This window comes from Bos grunniens, chromosome 10, assembly GCF_055505025.1.
Source record: "Bos grunniens cultivar Pamir isolate PY7600 chromosome 10, Bosgru_T2T1.0, whole genome shotgun sequence".
Classification (NCBI taxonomy): domain Eukaryota; kingdom Metazoa; phylum Chordata; class Mammalia; order Artiodactyla; family Bovidae; genus Bos; species Bos grunniens.
This window is the reverse complement of record NC_141174.1, coordinates 21,192,685-21,212,313: the sequence shown is the minus strand read 5'-3', so window position 1 is coordinate 21,212,313 and position 19,629 is coordinate 21,192,685.

Here is a 19,629-nt window from a genome sequence, read left to right as displayed (position 1 = left end):
CTCTAATTTTCTTCTCTAGTCTTTCCCATTCTATTGTTTTCCTCTATTTCTTTGCATTGATTGCTGAGGAAGGCTTTCTTATCTCTCCTTGCTATTCTTTGCATTCAATGGGTCTATCTTTCCTTTTCTCCTTTGCTTTTGGCTTCTCTTCTTTTCACAGCTATCTGTAAGGCCTCCTCAGACAACTATTTTGCTTTTTGGCATTTCTTTTTCTTGGGGATGGTCTTGATTCCTGTTTTCTGTACAGAGAAATGAGGCCACAGGACCGACTGGAGAGACTGGCTAATACAGAGAATACAAATGAGCTTACCTGAAGCAGAGTGGCAGGAGCCAGTAACACATAAACAATGACTTCAGCAAATTTGTGAAGCCTAAGTGTAGACTACCACCAGTGTTCAAAACTCATGGGGGCCCATTATAAAGGGAGCTTCTGCACTGCCATAAGTCTGACCTCCTAGAAACCTACCATATTCTCACAGTAGAGACTAGGAAAAAATTCATCATGTTTGACCAAGAAATGTGACCTTTCTGATATATGGAAAGAGTTATAGTCACCATTTTGAAATACACCCGAAGTGTCCTCAAAGTAAAGGTCTAGTCAACAAGGTAAAAGACTTCATTCACCATAGCCTTTTTCAACTTGAGGGAAGGGAAATTACCCAACTTCAGCTTCCTCCAGCCTTCTTATCTCACCTAGGGGAAGAAGGGTGCAGCTTAAATGCACGAAATTCACAGCCCAGAAGCACAAGACCATTATAAGACTGAGACCTCACCTTAAGACTAGAGAACGCTTCCCATCCTCCCACACCTTATACCATCTCAAAGGTGCTCCTGTAATAAGCAGATTATAACGGAAATAACTACAGGCATAGGCTCTATTTAAGGGGTTTCTCAGAAAATCCTAAGAGGACATGGGAAACAGACATAAGAACATTAGAGGAAATTGAAACCTCTGACACCTACACTAAAGGAAACAGTAAATACAGACTAACACCTAATCAGATAAACAATAAAGGCTTATTTACTTCAGTTTCTATTAAACTTCATATCTGGTTTTCAACAAAAAAGTTGCAAGGCATGCTAACAGGCAGGGGGAAAAACAAAACAGTCTGAAAGGAAAAAACAAGCAAAAGAACCAGAGTCAGATATGGCAGAGTTTTTTGGAATTATCTGGGAATTTAAAATAATTATGATCTATATGCTAAGGGTAACAGAAAAAGTTGACAACATGCAAGAAGAGATTAGTAACATAAACAGAAAGATGGTAAGAAAGAATCAAAAGGAAACCACAGAAATAAAAAACACTGTAACAGAACTGGTATATTTAAAATGGATAACCAACAACATCCTACTATATAGCACTGGGAACTCTGCTCAGTAAAATGTGGCAGCCTGGATGTGAGGGGAGCTTGGGGGAGAATGGATACATGCATATGTATGGCTGAGTCCCCCTGTCATCCACCTGAAACTATCACGACATTGTTAATTAGTTATACTCCAATATAAAAAGTTATAAAAAAAGACACTGTAACAGATAAGAATGTTTCTGATGGGCTCATGCTTAGACTGATGGGTCAAGGAAAGAATCAGTGAGCTTGCAGTCAGTTGGAAGGACTGATGCTGAAGCTGAAGCTCCAATACTTTGGCCACCTGCTGTGAAGAACGGACTCATTGGAAAAGACCCTGATGCTGCAAAAGATTGAAGGCAGGAGGAGAAGGGGACGACAGAGGATAAGATGGTTGGATGGCACCACTGACTTGACGGACATGAGTTTGAGCGAGCTCCAGGAGTTGGTGGACAGGGAAGCCTGGCATGCTACAGTCCATGGGGTTGCAAAGAGTTGGTCACGACTGAGCGACTGGACTGAACTGAACTGAACATCCAAACAATAGAATACTATTCAGTGCTTAAATAATAAAGCTACCAAGATATGGAAGGACACAAACAAACTTAAATGTATATTACTAAGTGAAAGAGCCAATCTGGAAAGGCTGTACATTGTAAGACTTTAACAATACAATATTCTAGAAAAGGCACAATTTTGGAGACAATAAAAACATCATTGTGGGTGGGGGGCAGAAATCAGTGGTTGAAGAGTTAGGTAAAGGAGGGTGAACAGGGCACAGAGGATTGTTACAGCAATAGAACTATTCCATATGCTACACTGGTGAATATATGTCATTATACATTTGTCCAAACCCAAATGATGTATAACATCAAGAGTGAACCCTAGTGTAAACTACAGACTTTGGATAATAATGACAAGTAATGCAGGTTCATCGATGATAACGAATGTGCCACTCAGATGCAGGATGTCGATGGTGGGGGAGACTATACTCATGTGCAGGCAGCAGGGTGTGGTATGTGAGAACACTGTACTTTTCACTCAATTTTGCTGTAAAAAAAACTGCTGTAAAAAAAAGACAATCTATTAAATATTTCAACAACAAAGAAAATTAAATAATATTTTGAATTAAAATAAAAACATATATCGCAATATGTAGAACACCACTAGAGCAATACTTAGAAGGAAAGTTATAGAATTACATGCCTAAATTAAGAAGTAATAGGGAGAAATATGCAGCAATACAATAATAGAAGGGGATTTCAATACCCTATTTTCATCATCTGGACAGAAAATCAACAGGGAAACATCAGACTTAAGGTACATGTGATATCTGATGGACTTATCATATATATATGCAGAACATTTCTTCAAAAACAGCAGAATACACATTCTTCTCAAGAGCACAGGGAACATTCTCCAGCACAGATTATATGCTGAGCCAAAAGCAAGTCTCAACAAATTTAAGAAAGTTAAAATCATATCAAGCATCTTTTCCAACCACTGTGGTATAAAACTAGAAATCAATTACAAAAAGAAAACTGGAAAATTCACAGATAAGTGGAGATCAAACAACATGCTATAACAACCAATGGGTCAAAGAAGAAATCAAAAAAATATCTTGAGAGAAATGAAAATGGAAAGACAACATACCAAAATTTACAGGATGCAGCAAAAGCAGTTCTAAGAGGAAAGTTCATGACAATAAGTGGCTACATTAAGAAACAAGAAAAATCTCAAATAAACAACCACCCTTTACACCTCAAGGAAACAGGAAAAGAACAAATTAACTCCAAAGTTCACAGATGGAAGCAAACAACAAAGATCAGAGTACAAATAAATGAAATAGAGACTAAACAGAAAATAGAAAAGACGAATAAAACTAAAAGTTTATTTTTTGAAAAGATAAACTAAAGAAAACTTTAGCTAGATTTATAAAGAAAAAAAGAAACAGCAGCCAAATAAAACTAGAAATGAAAGAGGAGATGTTATAACTGACACCACTGAAATACGAAAGATTGTAAGACAACAATATGAACAATCATATGTTAACAAAATGGACAATGTAGGGAAAAAATGGATAAATTCCTAGAAACACAATCTACCATCTACTCTGGCCACCTGACGTGAAGAGCTGACTCACTGGAAAAGACTCTGATGATGGGAAAGATTGAGGGCAAGAGGAGAAGGGGGTGACAAAGGATGAGATGGTTGGATGGCATCACCAACTCAATAGACATGAGCTTGAGCAAACTCCAGGAGACAGCGAAAGACAGGGAAGCCTGGCATGCTACAGTACATGGGGTCACGAAGAGTCAGACATGACTTAGCAACTGAATAACCACCATCTACCAAGACTGAATCATGAAGAAACAGAAAAGTTGGACAGATAATTACTAGTAAGGAGTGTGTGTTAGTCACTCAGTCATGTCTGGCTTTGCAACCACATGGACTGTATAGCTTGCCAGGTTCTTCTGTCCATGGAATTCTCCAGGCAAGAATACTAGAGTGGGTTGCCATTCCCTTCTCCAGGGGACCTTCCCAACCCAGGGATTGAATCCAGTTCTCCTGCATTGCAAGCATATTCTTTACCGTCCGAGTCACCAGGGAAGCCCCACTAGTTAGGAGACTGAATCAGTAATCTAAAGTGAGTGGAAGTCACTCATTCGTGTCCAACTCCTTGGGAACCCATGGACTATACAGTCCATGGGATTCTCCAGGCCAGAATACTGGAGTGGGTAGCCTATCCCTTCTCCAGGGATCTTCCCAATCCAGGAATCAAACTAGGGTCTCCTGCATTGCAGGCAGATTCTTTACCAGCGGAGCTACCAGGAGTAATCCAAGTAGTAATCCAAAACCTCTCAACAAAGAAAAGTCTAGAACCAGATGTCTTCACTGCTGAGTTTTACCAAACATTTAAAGAAGAATTAACACCAATTATTCTCAAACTTTTCCAAAAAATACAAAAGGAAGGAACATTTCCAAAGTCATTTTACAAAGACATCATTACCAATACCAAAAATAGACAAGGTCACTATAAGAAAACTACAATCCAATTCTCTCTAATGAATATCAATGCAAAAATACTCAATAAAGCAGCAAATCAAATTCAACAATATATTAAAAAGGTCATACAATATGATCAAGTGGGATTTATTCCAGGATAAGTCAGAGAGAGAGAGAGAGACAAATATTGTATGATCTCACTTATATGCAGAATCTAAAACCAAATCCAGTGATACAGAGAACAGATTGTATTTTCCAGAGGCAAGGGTTGGGGGTTGGGTACAATGGGTGAAGGGGTAAAAGATACAAACTTCCATTTATTTATAAGATAAAATAATCCTGAGGATATAACATACAGCATGGATACTACAGTTAACAATACTATATTGTATTCAAAAGTTAAGAGAATAGATCTTAAAAGTACTCATCATAAGAAAAAATATTTGTCATTATGTGTGGTAAAGGATCTTAACTAAACCTCTTGTGGTAATCATTTCACAGTATGTACACATATCAAATCATTATGTTGTATACCTAAAATTAATACAATGTTATATGTCAATTACATCTCAATTAAAAAAGAAACAATAAAGGTCTCAAATCAATTATCTCAATTTCCACCTCAAGAAACTAGAAAGATAACAGCAAATTAAATCCAAAGTAAACAGATTAAAGAAAGTAATAAACATCAGAGTGAAAACTAAGGAAATAAGAAACAGAAAACAGGACTTTCCTGGTGGTCTAGCAGTTAAGACTCCAGGTTTCTACCGCAAGTGGTGTGGGTTTGATCCTTGGTTAGGGAACTAAGATCCCACATGCCACATGGCCAGGCAACACACACACACATACACACACGGGGAGAGAGAGAGAGAGAGAAACAGAGAGAGAGAAACAAAGAGGGGGGAAAAAAAGTACACAAAAACAAATGCTGGCCTTTTTTTGACAAAGCCAGTAATAATCATACACCTCCAGTCATACTGATCAGAAAGAAAGACAAAAATTACCAACATGAGGAACGGTTGAAGGATGATGCCATGGTTTCTATGGTTACTGAAAGGATAATAAAAAATAATATGAACTTTGTGCCTATAAATTAGACAACTTAGAGATGAAATGGACACACTCTTTGAAAGACACAAACTGTGAAAGTTAACACAAGAGGAAATGGATGACCTAGATAGTCCTGTATCTTTCCAAGAAATTGAAATTGGAACTTAAAACTTTCCCACAAGGAGAACTCCAGACCCACACTGATTTTACTTATGAATACTATAAAAAAATACAAGAAAGAAAAAGAACAATTCTATATAAACTTTCAAGAAAACTGAAGAGGAGAAAATATGACCCAACTAGTTCTTTGCAGCCAGCATTATTACCCTGATGTGAAAATCAGTTTACAACATTAATACAAAATTTCAGACCAATGTCCCTCCCAAATACAGATGGCAAAATCCTAAACAAAATGTTAGCAACTGAATTCAACAATGTATAAAAAGGATAATATAACATGACCAAATGAAATTTATCCTATGGACACAAGCTTGGTCTGAAAATCAGTCAGTGTATATTACCATATTAACAAACTAAAAATGAATAATCATAATGAAACAGGAAGACAAGAGTACACAGCCATCTTGGAAGAAGACCGAGGAAATGCCTGGAGCAAAGAAAACTACAAGCCTACTACAACAAAGTGCCCGAGGGCTTAGGTCTTTGAGACAATAACTAGAGATCTACAAAAGTACCAGATTATTTCTGTTCCATTGATGTATATACAGTTTCCAAAGGACAAAAGCTGGACTGTAAACCCACCACACAGTAGAATCACAGAACTCCCAGTTTCCTGAGAGATAAAGGCTGACACACAATCCTAAGTTGTATTTGCAGGAAGCAGACCCCGACCAGATGAAAACTGCTGACTGCAAGCATGCAGACCTCAGACCAACTGAAACCAGTATGTTGACGAAGCTCAAAATTTCACTTTTATGCCAACCAACCTGAGAAATGATGCCAAGCTAATCAGGCATCCTGTGGCCCCCTCCTTCACACTGCCTTTAAAATCCTATTTCTGAATGTCCTTGGGGAGCTGGGACTCGTTCACCTTCTCCCTTGGCACACATTATCCCTCCAATAAAAACTACTGCTTGCCTAAAAATCTTTTGGGAACAATATTCATTTTTGTGGTATTTCTGTCCAAGAATCCAGAGCAAGGCCAGTAACAATATGATCACATCAATAGATCAGAAAAATCATTTGACCAAACCCAACATCCAATCCTATTAACTCCCAGATAACTGACAATAGGGGGAACTTTTCAACATGAGAAAGGAGATCTGTGGAAAAATCTACAACTAATGGTAGCTTCCAATGGTAAAAGATTGAATATCTTCCCTCTAAGATCAGAAACAAGACAAGAATGTCTACTCTCATTATCTCTATTCCACATTGAACTAGAGGTTCTGAGCAGTGCAATCAGGCAAGAAAGAGAAATAAAAGGATTCCAGATAAGAAAGGAAGACTTAAATTTGTCTTTATTTATAGATAACATTTATAGAGGTCTATGTAGAAATCTGAGGGAATCTACAAAAAAACCTACTAGACCTAATGAGTTTAGTAAGCTCAAAGGATGCAAGATGAATATGCAGTAGTCAATTCTGTTTTTATAATACTAGCAACGAACAATTGGAAATTAAAAATTTTAAGGGGTATTATTACAGAGTGAAACAGTTAAGTACTTAGCAATGATTCTGACAAAAGTTGTGAAAAACATGTAACTTAAAACTATAAATATTGAGAGAAATTGACACCAACCTAAATAAGTGGAGGGATCTTATTCATCGATTAAATAATTAACATCATTAATTGTCAATTTTCCCCATAGGTCAATCACAAGGTTTTTCTTGTAGAATTTGACAAACTGATTCTAAAATTCACATAGAAATGTAGAAGATCTAGAATAGCCAATCCACTTTGAAAAAGAAGAAAAAAATTGGAGGACTACCACTTTCTGATTTTAAGACATATAAAGTCACAGTACTCAAAACAGAGGGGTATTTGTGTAACAATCAGTTCAGTTCAGTCGCTCAGTTGTGTTTGACTCTTTGAGACCCCATGAACCGCAGCATGCCAGGCCTCCCTGTCAATCACCAACTCCTGGAGTCTACTCAAACTCACGTGCAATGAGTCAATGATGCCATCTAACCATCTCATCCTCTGTCGTCCCCTTCTCCTCCTGCCTTCAATCTTTCCCAGCATCAGGGTCTTTTCAAATGACTCAGCTCTTCGTGTCAGGTGGCCAAAGGACTGGAGTTTCAGCTTCAACATCAGTCCTTCCAATGTATATTCAGGACTGATCTCCTTTAGGATGGACTGGTTGGATCTCCTTCCAGTCCAAGGGACTCTCAAGAGTCTTCAACACCACAGTTCAAAAGCATCAATTCTTTGGAGCTTAGCTTCTTTATAGTCCAACTCTGACATCCATACATGACCACTGGAAAAACCATAGCCTTGACTAGATGGACCTTTGTTGGCAAAGTAATGTCTCTGCTTTTTCATATGCTGTCTAGGTTGGTTATAACTTTCTTTCCAAGGAGTAAGCGTCTTTTAATTTCATGGCTGCAATCACCATCTGCAGTAATTTTGGAGCCCAAAAAAATAAAAAGTCTGACACTGTTTCCCCATCTATCTGCCATGAAATGATGGGACCGGATGCCATGATCTTAGTTTTCTGAATGTTGAGATTTAAGCCAACTTTTTCACTCTCCACTTTCACTTTCATCAAGAGGCTCTTTACTTCTTCACTTTCTGCCATAAGGGTGGTGTCATCTGCATATCTGAGGCTACTGATATTTCTCCCGGCAATCTTGATTCCAGCTTGTGTTTCTTCCAGTCAAGCGTTTCTCATGATGTACTCTGCATAGAAGTTAAATAAGCAGGGTGACAATATACAGCCTTGACGTACTCCTTTTCCTATTTGGAACCAGTCTGTTGTTCCATGCCCAGTTCTAACTGTTGCTTCCTGACCTGCATACAGATTTCTCAAGAGGCAGGTCAGGTGGTCTGGTATTCCCATCTCTTTCAGAATTTTCCACAGTTTTTTTGTGATCCACACAGTCAAAGGCTTTGGCATAGTCAAGAAAGCAGAAATAGATATTTTTCTGGAACTCTCTTGCTTTTTCCATGATCCAACAGATCTTGGCAATTTGATCTCTGGTTCCTCTGCCTTTTCCAAAACCAGCTTGAACATCTGGAAGTTCACAGTTCACATACTGTTGAAACCTGGCTTGGAGAATTTTGAGCATTACTTTGCTAGCGTGTGAGATGAATGCAATTGTGCAGTAGTTTGAGCGTTCTTTGGCATTGCCTTTCTTTGGAATTGGAATGAAAACTGACCTTTTCCAGTCCTGTGGCCACTGCTGAGTTTTCCAAATTTGCTGGTATATCGAGTGCAGCACTTTCACAGCATCATCTTTCAGGATTTGAAATAGCTCAACTGGAATTCCATCACCTCCACTAGCTTTGTTCGTAGTGATGCTTCCTAAGGCCCACTTGACTTCACATTCCAGGATGTCTGGCTCTAAGTGAATGATCACACCATCATCATTATCTGGGTCATGAAGATCTTTTTTGTACAGTTCTTCTGTGTATTTTTGCCACCTCTTCTCAATATCATCTGCTTCTGTTAGGTCCATACCATTTCTGTCCTTTATTGAGCCCATCTTTGCATGAAATGTTCCCTTGGTATCTCTAATTTTCTTGAATAGATCTCTAGTCTTTCTCATTCTGTTGTATTCCTCTATTTCTTTGTACTGATCACCGAGGAAGGCTTTCTTATCTCTCCTTGCCATTCTTTGGAACTCTGCATTCAAATGGGTCTATCTTTCCTTTTCTCCTTTGCTTTTGGCTTCTCTTCTTTTCACAGCTATTTGTAAGGCCTTCTCAGACAACCGTTTTTCTTTTTTGCATTTCTTTTTCTTGGGGATGGTCTTGATCCCTGTCTCCTGTACAATGTCATGAACCTCCGTCCATAGTTCATCAGGCACTCTGTTTATCAGATCTAGTCCCTTAAATCTATTTCTCACTTCCACTGTATAATCATAAGGGATTTGATTTAGGTCATACCTGAATGCTCTAGTGGTTTTCCCTACTTTCTTCAATTTCAGTCTGAATTTGGCAATAAGGAGTTCATGATCTGAGCCACAGTCAGCTCCTGGTCTTGTTTTTGCTGACTGTATAGAGTTTCTCTATCTTTGGCTGCAAAGAATATAATCAATCTGATTTCAGTGTCAACCATCTGGTGATGTCCATGTGTAGAGTCTTCTCTTGTGTTGTTGGAAGAGGGTGTTTGCTATGACCAGTGTGTTCTCTTGGCACAAATCCATCAGCCTTTGCCCTGCTTCATTCTGTACTCTAAGGCCAAAGTTGCCTGTTACTCCAGGTGTTTCTTGTCTTTCTACTTTTGCATTCCAGTTCTCTATAACGAAAAGGACATCTTTTTTGGGTGTTCTAAAACTATTAACAATAGACAGATCAATAGACCAGAACAGAAAGACTAGAAATAGACCCACACAAATATGGCAACAGATTTTTGACAAAGGTAAATCACTGGAGAAAGGATAGCCTTTTTATATACAGTGCTGGAACAACTGAATGGAAAACAAAAGAACTTAATTTCATATCTTGCATCACATAAAAAAAATAGTGTAAAATAGACCACAGACCAATATGTAAAGCCGAAAACTATAAAACTTCTGTAAGTAAACACAGGAGAAATCTTTTAAACTGAGAGCTGAAGGTTAAGCAAAAATTTCTTAGATGTGGCAGTGAATTAAAAATTCATGAAAGAACAAAGGGATAAGCTGAACTTCATCAAACCTACAAGCTTCTCTTTAAAATATTTTATTAAGAGAATTAAGAGACAAGCCAGACTGGGGTAAAATATTTTTAAAATGTATATTTGCTCAAGGACTATTCAAAATATATTTTTTTAAAAAACTTCAAAACTCAGTAAGAAACAAATCCTCAAGAAATAGGCAAGAGATCTGAACATATACTTTACCAAAGAATATCTACATGGAAGGCTAATAAGCACAGAAAAAGATGCTCAACATCACTAGTAATAGGAAAATGCAAAATTAGCCACAATGTATATCACTACACACTTATTAGAATGGCTAAAATTTAAAAGACTGACCATACCAACTCATCGTAAAGATGCAGAGGGATTAGAATTCTGATATATATATTGCTGATAGAAATGTAGAATGGTACAACCACTTTGGAAAACAGTTCTGCAGTTTCTTAAAAAGTTAAACATTCAACTACTATATATCCAGTCATTCCACTCTCAAGTTTTTACCCAAGAGAAAAGAAAGCCCAGGTTCATACAAAGATATATGGAGGCTCATAGCAACTTCATTTGTTTAACAGTCTTAAAGTGGAAATGAAAAAAATGTTCACCTATCGACTGGAAAACAGATAGCAAATCATGGTGGTTTCAGGGATGTACACATATATAAAAATTTAGCTAGTTATGTTACAGAAATCACAAGTCTGTGTGCCCAACACACAGTGAGGCCCATCAATACTAAACATTAGAGTTTGGAACAGAGAAAGGTTCATTACAGATTCATACAAAGAGATGGGTGGCTCATGCACTAAGAACTTCAAAGTTACTGAAAGCTTCCAGCAAGTCCATGTAAAAGCCAAAGGTGAGGGATGGGTGTGGTTACTTATTGCAGACTTCTCGGTATCAGATGCTTTGTTCTTGAGGTCCGGTCATGGTCAGGTAATGATGTTTCTGCAAATCTCTACCAGATGAATGTTATTCTCTGTCCTGACCAGAAAGGGCAAAGTCCCAAGGCACAACTTTCACCCTCCAAGGTTCCAGCCCTGGCTAAGAGAAGGCAGATCTCAGTTGACAGCTCTTCAGGGCCAGGTACCCACATCCTGCCCACTTGTCATGCCTGAGGGAGCCAGGCATCCAGCTCAACTGGCCCTCAGTCTCCTCAGACCACCCACTTGGGGAGACCAGGTCTCACAGACTATGACCAGACAGATGGCCACTGCCATTAAGTCGCAGAGACAAGGATGGGGAAGAGGTTCACCGCTGCCTCAAGGCCTGGACCAAGGCTAGTGGAGGGCCTTAATGAGGGCTCTGGAGCCCTGCAGGACATAGGGCCCAGGCTGTTTCCTGGGCCTTCCAGCTGACCTGCTGGCCCAAGGCTTGGGTGAGCTGGAGGCCCTCCAGGACAAGGCCTGGTTCGGCCTCTTACCTCACTCTCCACCTGATGACCACCGCACCACCCACCCTTGACTGAATCATTTTCCCCAGTGGTCCCTCACTGAGATACCAGTGGGCAGGGCCCACTGAAAACCCAGAGCAATGGCTGAGCAAGACCTGTTGCCTTAGTTACAGGGTGCAGAATAGTGAGGCACAGCAATGGCTGCCTGCTAGGAGCTGTGCTCTTTCTGCTCTGTTGCAGTTACACAATGTATTATGTGTAGTTTGCTATAGAATAAATAAACTGCAATAAAGCTGTTTTATTAAAACAAAATTTAAAGGGGTGAAAAATTATACTGTATTACACTATTAGCACTCTCTCTCTCTCACACACACACACACACACACACACAAACATACACACACACACCCTATTTACTCTTTACTGCAGGAGTTCAGCAAAAATGCAGTTAACACCCTCTTAGACTTCCTCATGGAAACAGACTTATATGTTATATCCCTTTTAGGAGCAGCCAGCAGCTGGCTTTAGTAAAATTTTATCAGCCCATGGTGGGAACAAGTTACTGAAAATTTAGTTTTGCCTATTTGTTCAGGACCAATACCAAGAAGTAAAACAGGCTTGATCTGTCAATTTCCATAGCCTCTTCCGATATGCTGACCCCCTAAGCTTCTCTCTTCCAAATTAAATTCCCTTCGCCCCAGGGTACCCTTCTGCTGCTGTCTCTTCCCTACACTTCCTCACGCCTCCCCTCCAAACCACTTCAGTTGCCTGCTCAGTTCCCTCTGTTGTCACTCTGTTTTTCCTGTACTTCTCCCTCTGGCCAGCTTCCAGACCCTGGAACCCCAGCCCCAGTCCCTTATACCGGGACAGCACTGAGGAACCGCCCTTTTTCTCAGGTCCAGGGCGGCGGCCGCCCAACCCAGAAAGCTGGGTTCCCGCCTTGGAAGAGGGTTTGCTTCGGAAGCAGATTTTCATACTCAAGCCTCTATCACCCACCTTCCTAAGACCGCAGAGAGCTGCGTGCGATGCAGCCCTCCGAAAGGCCGCATGGAGAGCGGTGTGGGCCAGGCGCATGCAACTGCGCCCTCCTGCGGCTCAGGCTGCAGGTGCTCCTGGCCCGCCCACAGGCTCCGCGCAAATCTGGCCCAAAGTGGGGCTTCCCCAACGTCCCCAGGGCACGTAGCGCCTTTGAGGGTGGCTCAGGGTCTGGCCTCCAGCTGCACTGGCGTCATTCCTGTACATCCTAAGAAGCTCTTGGTTTCCAGACACCTACAGAGAGCAGGGTGGATTCCAAGAAAATCAGCCCTTCATCCAAGATACCTGGTACTATCATGGTTACGTGAAAGGGCTCCCAATTCTCTGGTTGTCCAGCATTGGAGAGCCTTTCGAGGGATGCCACAGATAAATGACCTCACTGACGAAACTGGGCCCTGAAGCACTCTACCACATTTGAACACCAGTGGTGTTAGGTAAGATAGTAACAAGAGTCAGTTTTCATGAAATGCAGCTTTGAGGAAGACAGAACTATGTCAGAAGCTGGAGTTCAAGGCAGAGAGTTTAAAACTGCCACAATGCCACAAAACTGCCATTCCCCTGGCTGCTGGACTCACTGGCCCTTTGTGGAGTGTGCTTATGGTGGTGGTTTCAACTATTCAAATGTCTCCAAGGCCACAGAAGATATATTAAATGTGCTTAATGTAACAGATCCAATCTGTCTACTGCTATGCCTTCACGTTTCTGTAATTGGGACTGAGATTTGGAACCAGGGGAATCTTAATGTCAACCTAGACATGAGTCAACTTCTTGACAACTTCGAGTCAAGGGAAGTGTTCATCTGTACCCCCGTTTGCCATGTTTCTGGGCATCTGTTTGTGTGCAAGGACTTTTCTAATGTATTTAAGTTGGCTTGAATCTCAGGGATATGCTACCATCATTTTGGGCAAGCCTCAAAGGTAAATCAATTGCTTTCATTTTGCAGTGGTCATTGTTCAACAAGGGTCATAATCTTGTTATGTCTCATACATAGGAATTCTGTTTATGTGAGAAAAAACACTGCATCATGAATGCCTATAATACAAGTACCAGTGCTCCTGGCAACTGCTGCTATGGAAGTTACTTTAACCTCATTCATCACAAGGGACTCTGTGTGATGAATACACCAGCTTCTCAAAACATCAGCCATCAGAATAATGTCATAAGGAAGCGGAAGTTGAAAAAGTACGCTGTGACTGTGGATCAGAATGTCAGTGCAGAAAGGATCCTTGTGTACTTCTTGTAAATTGAAACCTTGGGCAGGCTGCTTTTGGATCTTGCAATGTAAAATGTAAGTCTGCTTCTCTTAGAATGCTCTATAGAGCACAAGAATGTAACCTTCCTGAGTGGTACAATGTAAGTTCAAGGTGACGCCCTGGCAATTTCTATGTGCAAGATGGGATGCCTTGTGGTGACACCATCTACTGCTATCACAAAATGTGTAACAACCACAATAAACTAGGTCAATACATTTTTGATCATAAAGCAAGGAGTGCCCCCTGAGCAGATACAAAACAATTAATGCACAAGGAGATCATTGAGGCCAATATGGTGTGGAAATTCAACATACAAAAGATGTCTTTCTTCAAATGTTTTGTGTGAAAGAGTAAAGCGTGAATATATAAACAATTCCCAATCTAAAGTAACACAATGCCATAATTCAGATAACACTGTTAAAGGTATCAAGTATTAGGAAGCCAGCTCCCACTTTGGGAAGGATACAGTTGATATTGGAGAAGTAAAAGATGGCACCCTGTGGGCTCTAGGCAAGGTATGTATAAGGAGCTGTGTCCGTTATTTGACCCTCAACTCTGTAAATTAGAGAAATGTCATTAAGAGAGGAGTATGCAATGATGAAAAACATTGCAACTACTGGTTGGAGTATTGTGACTTTACATGGAGAATGCAAAATAATGAAGCTTGTAGATAATGACAGAAGAGTACATTTTCATAACTACAATGTAGAGAAAAACCTCAAACAAGACACAAAAAAGCATTAATAATGGAGGAGACTGACAAACCAAGCAATGTTAAAATTAGAAACACTTGATCATTTTTCAGTTCAGTTCAGTTGCTCAGTTGTGTCCAACTCTTTGCGACCCCATGGACTGCAGCACACCAGGCCTCCCTGTCCATCACCAACTCCCGGAGTCCACCCAAACTCACGTCCATTGAGTCGGTGATGCCATCCAACCATCTCATCCTCTGTCTTCCCCTTCTCCTCCTGCCCTCAATCTTTCCCAGCATCAGGGTCTTTTCAAATGAGTCAGCTCTTCGCATCAGGTGGCCAAAGGATTGGAGTTTCAGCTTCAAAATCAGTCCTTCCAGTGAACACCCAGGACTGATTTCCTTCAGAATGGACTGGTTGGATCTCCTTGCAGTCCAAGGGACTCTCAAGAGTCTTCTCCAACACCATAGTTCAGAAGCATCAATTCTTTGGCACTAAGCTTCCTTTATAGTCCAACTCTCACATCCATGCATGACCACTGGAAAAACAACGGCCTTGACTCAACAGACCTTTGTTGACAAAGTAATGTCTCTGCTTTTTAATATGCTGTCTAGGTTGTTCATAACCTTCTATTAAAAGGAGCAAGCATCTTTTAATTTCATGGCTGCAATCACCATCTGCAGTGATTTTGGAGCCCAGAAAAATAAAGTCAGCCACTGTTTCCACTGTTTCCCCATCTATTTGCCATGAAGATGGGACCGGATGCCATGATCTGAATGTTGAGCTTTAAGCCAACTTTTTCACTCTCCTCTTTCACCTTCATCTTTAGTTCTTCTTCACTTTCTGCCATAAGGGTCGTGTCATCTGCATATCCGAGGTTACTGATATTTCTCCCGGCAATCTTGATTCCAGCTTGTGCTTCTTCCAGCCCAGCGTTTCTCATGATCATTTTAAGTCACCATTAAAGGGTAAGAAGGCAAGCCAGAGTGGACTTACACCCTGGCTTTAAAGATACATTTAAAAACAATACATGTAAGGACTCTTGTCCATGCATACCAAGGACTCTTCTGACTCTGGGAGACAAACAGACAAAACATACTTCACAAAAATGGACACACTTCACAAAAAAGAATATTCAAATAGTCAATAGTTGTAGGAAAGAATGCTTAATTAACATCACTAAATCATCAGGAAATACAAATTTCAGCCTCAACAAGATACATAAGACGGGTGGTAGTGGTGCTGCTCAGTCACCTAGTCATGTTCGACTCTTTGTGACCCCGTGGACTGCTGCAAGATAGGCCTCCCTGTCCCTCACCATCTCCCAAAGTTGGCTTTTCACATCAAGTGGCCAAAGTATTAGAGCTTCAGCATCAGTTCTTCCAACGAATATTCAGGCTTGATTTCCTTTAAGATTGCTTGGTTTGATCTGCTTGCTGTCCAAGGGACGTTCAAAAGAGCCTTCTCCAGCACCACAGTTCAAAAGCATCAATGCTTTGGCGCTCAACCTTCTTTATGGTCCAACTCTCATATACGTACATATAGTCAAAACTATAGTCCAAAACTATATGGACCTTTGTCAGCAAAGTGATGTCTCTGCTTTTTAATATGCTGTCTAGGTTTGTCATAGCTTTCCTTCCCAGGAGCAGTGTCTTTTAATTTCATGGTTGCAGTCATCATCTGCAGTGATTTTTGGGGTAGCTTTTAATATATACAGAATAAACAGATACGTGTGCAGACATATGTGTATTCATTCATGTCACACACACACACACATTTCTTTTCTTTTTTTTGGCTATGCCATGCAACATGCAGGATCTTACTTCCAGAACCAGGGATTGAACCCATGCCCCCTGTAATGGCAGCATGGAGTCTGGAGACATCCCCACCAGGGATGTCCCAGTATATGTCTATTTCTTAACTCTATCATCTAAAAAAGCCCAGAAGCCATGCACCCCAGTAGCAAATGAACACACCTAGCACACAGATCTTGATTTCCAAATATATTCTCTATTAAAAAGAAGGAGGGACCCTTAGAGAAATGGCTGACTCGAGGGTTTTTGAGATGAACTTGGGGTATCTTATTGTGCCAAAACACAAAAGATACTCAAGGAATGACAGGATTATGTCAAAAGGACCACAGGAATCAGTTTGAACCGGTTCCCATTGGCCCAGTCTGGCACAATTTGAGCATCAGTATAAATTAATGACAGTGAAGAAATAACAACACATTGAACAAATAAGATTCCAGGTGTCTACAGTGATATAAACAAGTAAGTACTGGGGTGGGGGCGGTGCGGGTGCAGCTCTTATTTATAATAGAAAGCCAAGTAATAAACACAGAAAGAAAGAAGAAATTAGAAAACCACCATTTGGCAACCCTAATAGTAAGAAATGATTCAGGTAAGAATGATCAATGAAAGCTGCCGGAGGGTAAAATTTTGAGGAATAACATGGCATTTACAGAGCCTCAAACTACTCCCCCATCCCATACCCCCACCTCATGATACTTAAAATTATGAAAAGAAAAATTCTAACTTTACAGTGGAGTACCTGACAAACACTACCTTAACCAAGTATTCCAAGTTAACATCACCAGCAATGGAACAAATAGCTCATGCCTCCATAAGCATCTTTTCCATGGTATTCCTAACAAAAGTACATGAGGTGAATTTAATTATGAAAATGTATCAAACAAACCCAAACTAAGAAACATTCAACAAAATAACTGGCCCAAACTCTTTAAATATTAAGTCATGAAAAACAAGGAATTAAAGAACTGTTCCAGATTAAAGCAGACTAGAGAGACAAGACAACTAAATCTAATGTACAATTCAGGATATTCTTTTGCTGACATTCCTGGCACCACTAGCAAGACCTAAAAAAGACCTACAGATTAGATAATGGTATCATACTGGTTTAATTTTGATAATTGTGTCAAGACTATGTAAGAGAATGTCCTTGATCTTAGGAAATGTACACTAAAATTCTAAGGGGAAACAGGTATCATGACTGCAGTTGTCTCTCAATTCAAAATAAGAGGTGTACATATGTATTATACATATGCATACACACTCACAGGGCTTCCCTGATGGCTCAGTGGTAAAGAATCCCACCTGCCAATGCAGGAGACACAGGTTTCACCCCTGGGTCTGGAAGGTCCCCCGGAGAAGGAAATGGCAACCCAATCCAGTATTCTTGCCTGGAAAATCCCATGGATGGAGGAGCCTGGTGGGCTACAGTCCATGGGATTGCAAAAGAGTTGGTCATGACTAAGCAACTAAACAACAATAATGCACATTCGCACATATAGAGAGACAGAGAGAGACAGCAAATGACAGCAGGAGTTAGAGACAAAGATTAAAGAATAAACAAACATGGAAAATGTTGTTATATGGGGAATTTGGGCAAAAAGTATATATGGAGGAATTATTTGTACTATTTCTACAATTATTTGTAACTTTTCTATAACCTTGAAATTGTCAAAATTAAAAAATCTTACACAATTCAGAAAATTAGATATTTCATAAAAGCAAAAATCAAAGATAAGAAATTATTCAACCACTTAAAATAATGAAACACCATTTTTTTGCTACTTTGCACTAAAAATGTGTACTGTAATACTTAGTGTTAGCGAGATTCTGGAGAAGTTGGTATTTTCATATTTTGCTATTACAGTAGTTAACAGCAAAACTTGTGAGAAAAACAACCTGGCAATATGGACTAACAGCAAAAAAAAAGTACAGATTCTAGTGATTCTACTGCTGGGAGTCTATACTAAGGAAATAAATGCTAAATGTAATCACTGCATGCGTGCATGCTAAGTTGTTTCAGTCATGTCCAACTCTGTGCGACCACATGAACTGCAGTCGGCCAGGCCCCTCTGTTCCTGGGATTCTCCAGGCAAGAACATTGGAGTGGGTTGCTGTGTCCTCCTCCAGGAGACTTTCCTGACCTAAGGATCAAACCTGTGTCTCTTGCATCTAACCTGCACTGGCAGGCGGGCTCATTACCATTACCACCACTTGGAAAGCCCCGAAATCACTACAGTCTTATTTAAATAATGTAAACTGGGAAAAACTTAAGTACAACACAGGGAGAGTTTAAGAAAACAGATATAATCATTCAAAGGAATTATTCAGTCAATAAACTATAAATAGTCTATAAAAACTAAGTAATCATGGCATAGTGCATCAATTCAGTTCAGTTGCTCAGTCGTGTCCAACTCTTTGCGACCCCATGAATCACAGCACGCCAGGCCTCCCTGTCCATCACCAACTCCTGGAGTTCACCCAGACTCACGTCCATTGAGTCAGTGATGCCATCCAGCCATCTCATCCTCTATCGTCCCCTTCTCCTCCTGCCCCCAATCCCTCCCAGCATCAGAGTCTTTTCCAATGAGTCAACTCTTCACATGAGGTGCCCAAAGTACTGGAGTTTCAGCTTTAGCATCATTCCTTCCAAAGAAATCCCAGGGCTGATCTCCTTCAGAATGGACTGGTTGGATCTCCTTGCAGTCCAAGGGACTCTCAAGAGTCTTCTCCAACGCCACAGTTCAAAAGCATCAATTCTTTGGTGCTCAGCCTTCTTCACAGGCCAACTCTCACATCCATACATGACCACAGGAAAAACCATAGCCTTGACTAGACGGACCTTTGTTGGCAAAGTAATGTCTCTGCTTTTGAATATGCTATCTAGGTTGGTCATAACTTTCCTTCCAAGGAGTAAGCGTCTTTTAATAGTGCATACAACAGACAAAACATGATAAAGTAAAACAGTATGAAGAGAAAAATTACAAACTATGGTTTTAAAAATATCTACACATAGGAATTTTCCTGGTGGTCCAGTGGTTAAGACTCCATGCTTCCATGCCACACAGTGAAGCCAAAAAAAAAAAAGAATCTACACACAGAAAAAGAAGACAAGGAAAATTCACAACATTGCTATGGTATTTGTGGGACATTGGTTTCAGTGAATAAGGTTGTTTTCCCTTTACCTTTCACATTGTCAGTAACTTTACTATTTTAATACTGAGGAATATGCAACTAAGAAT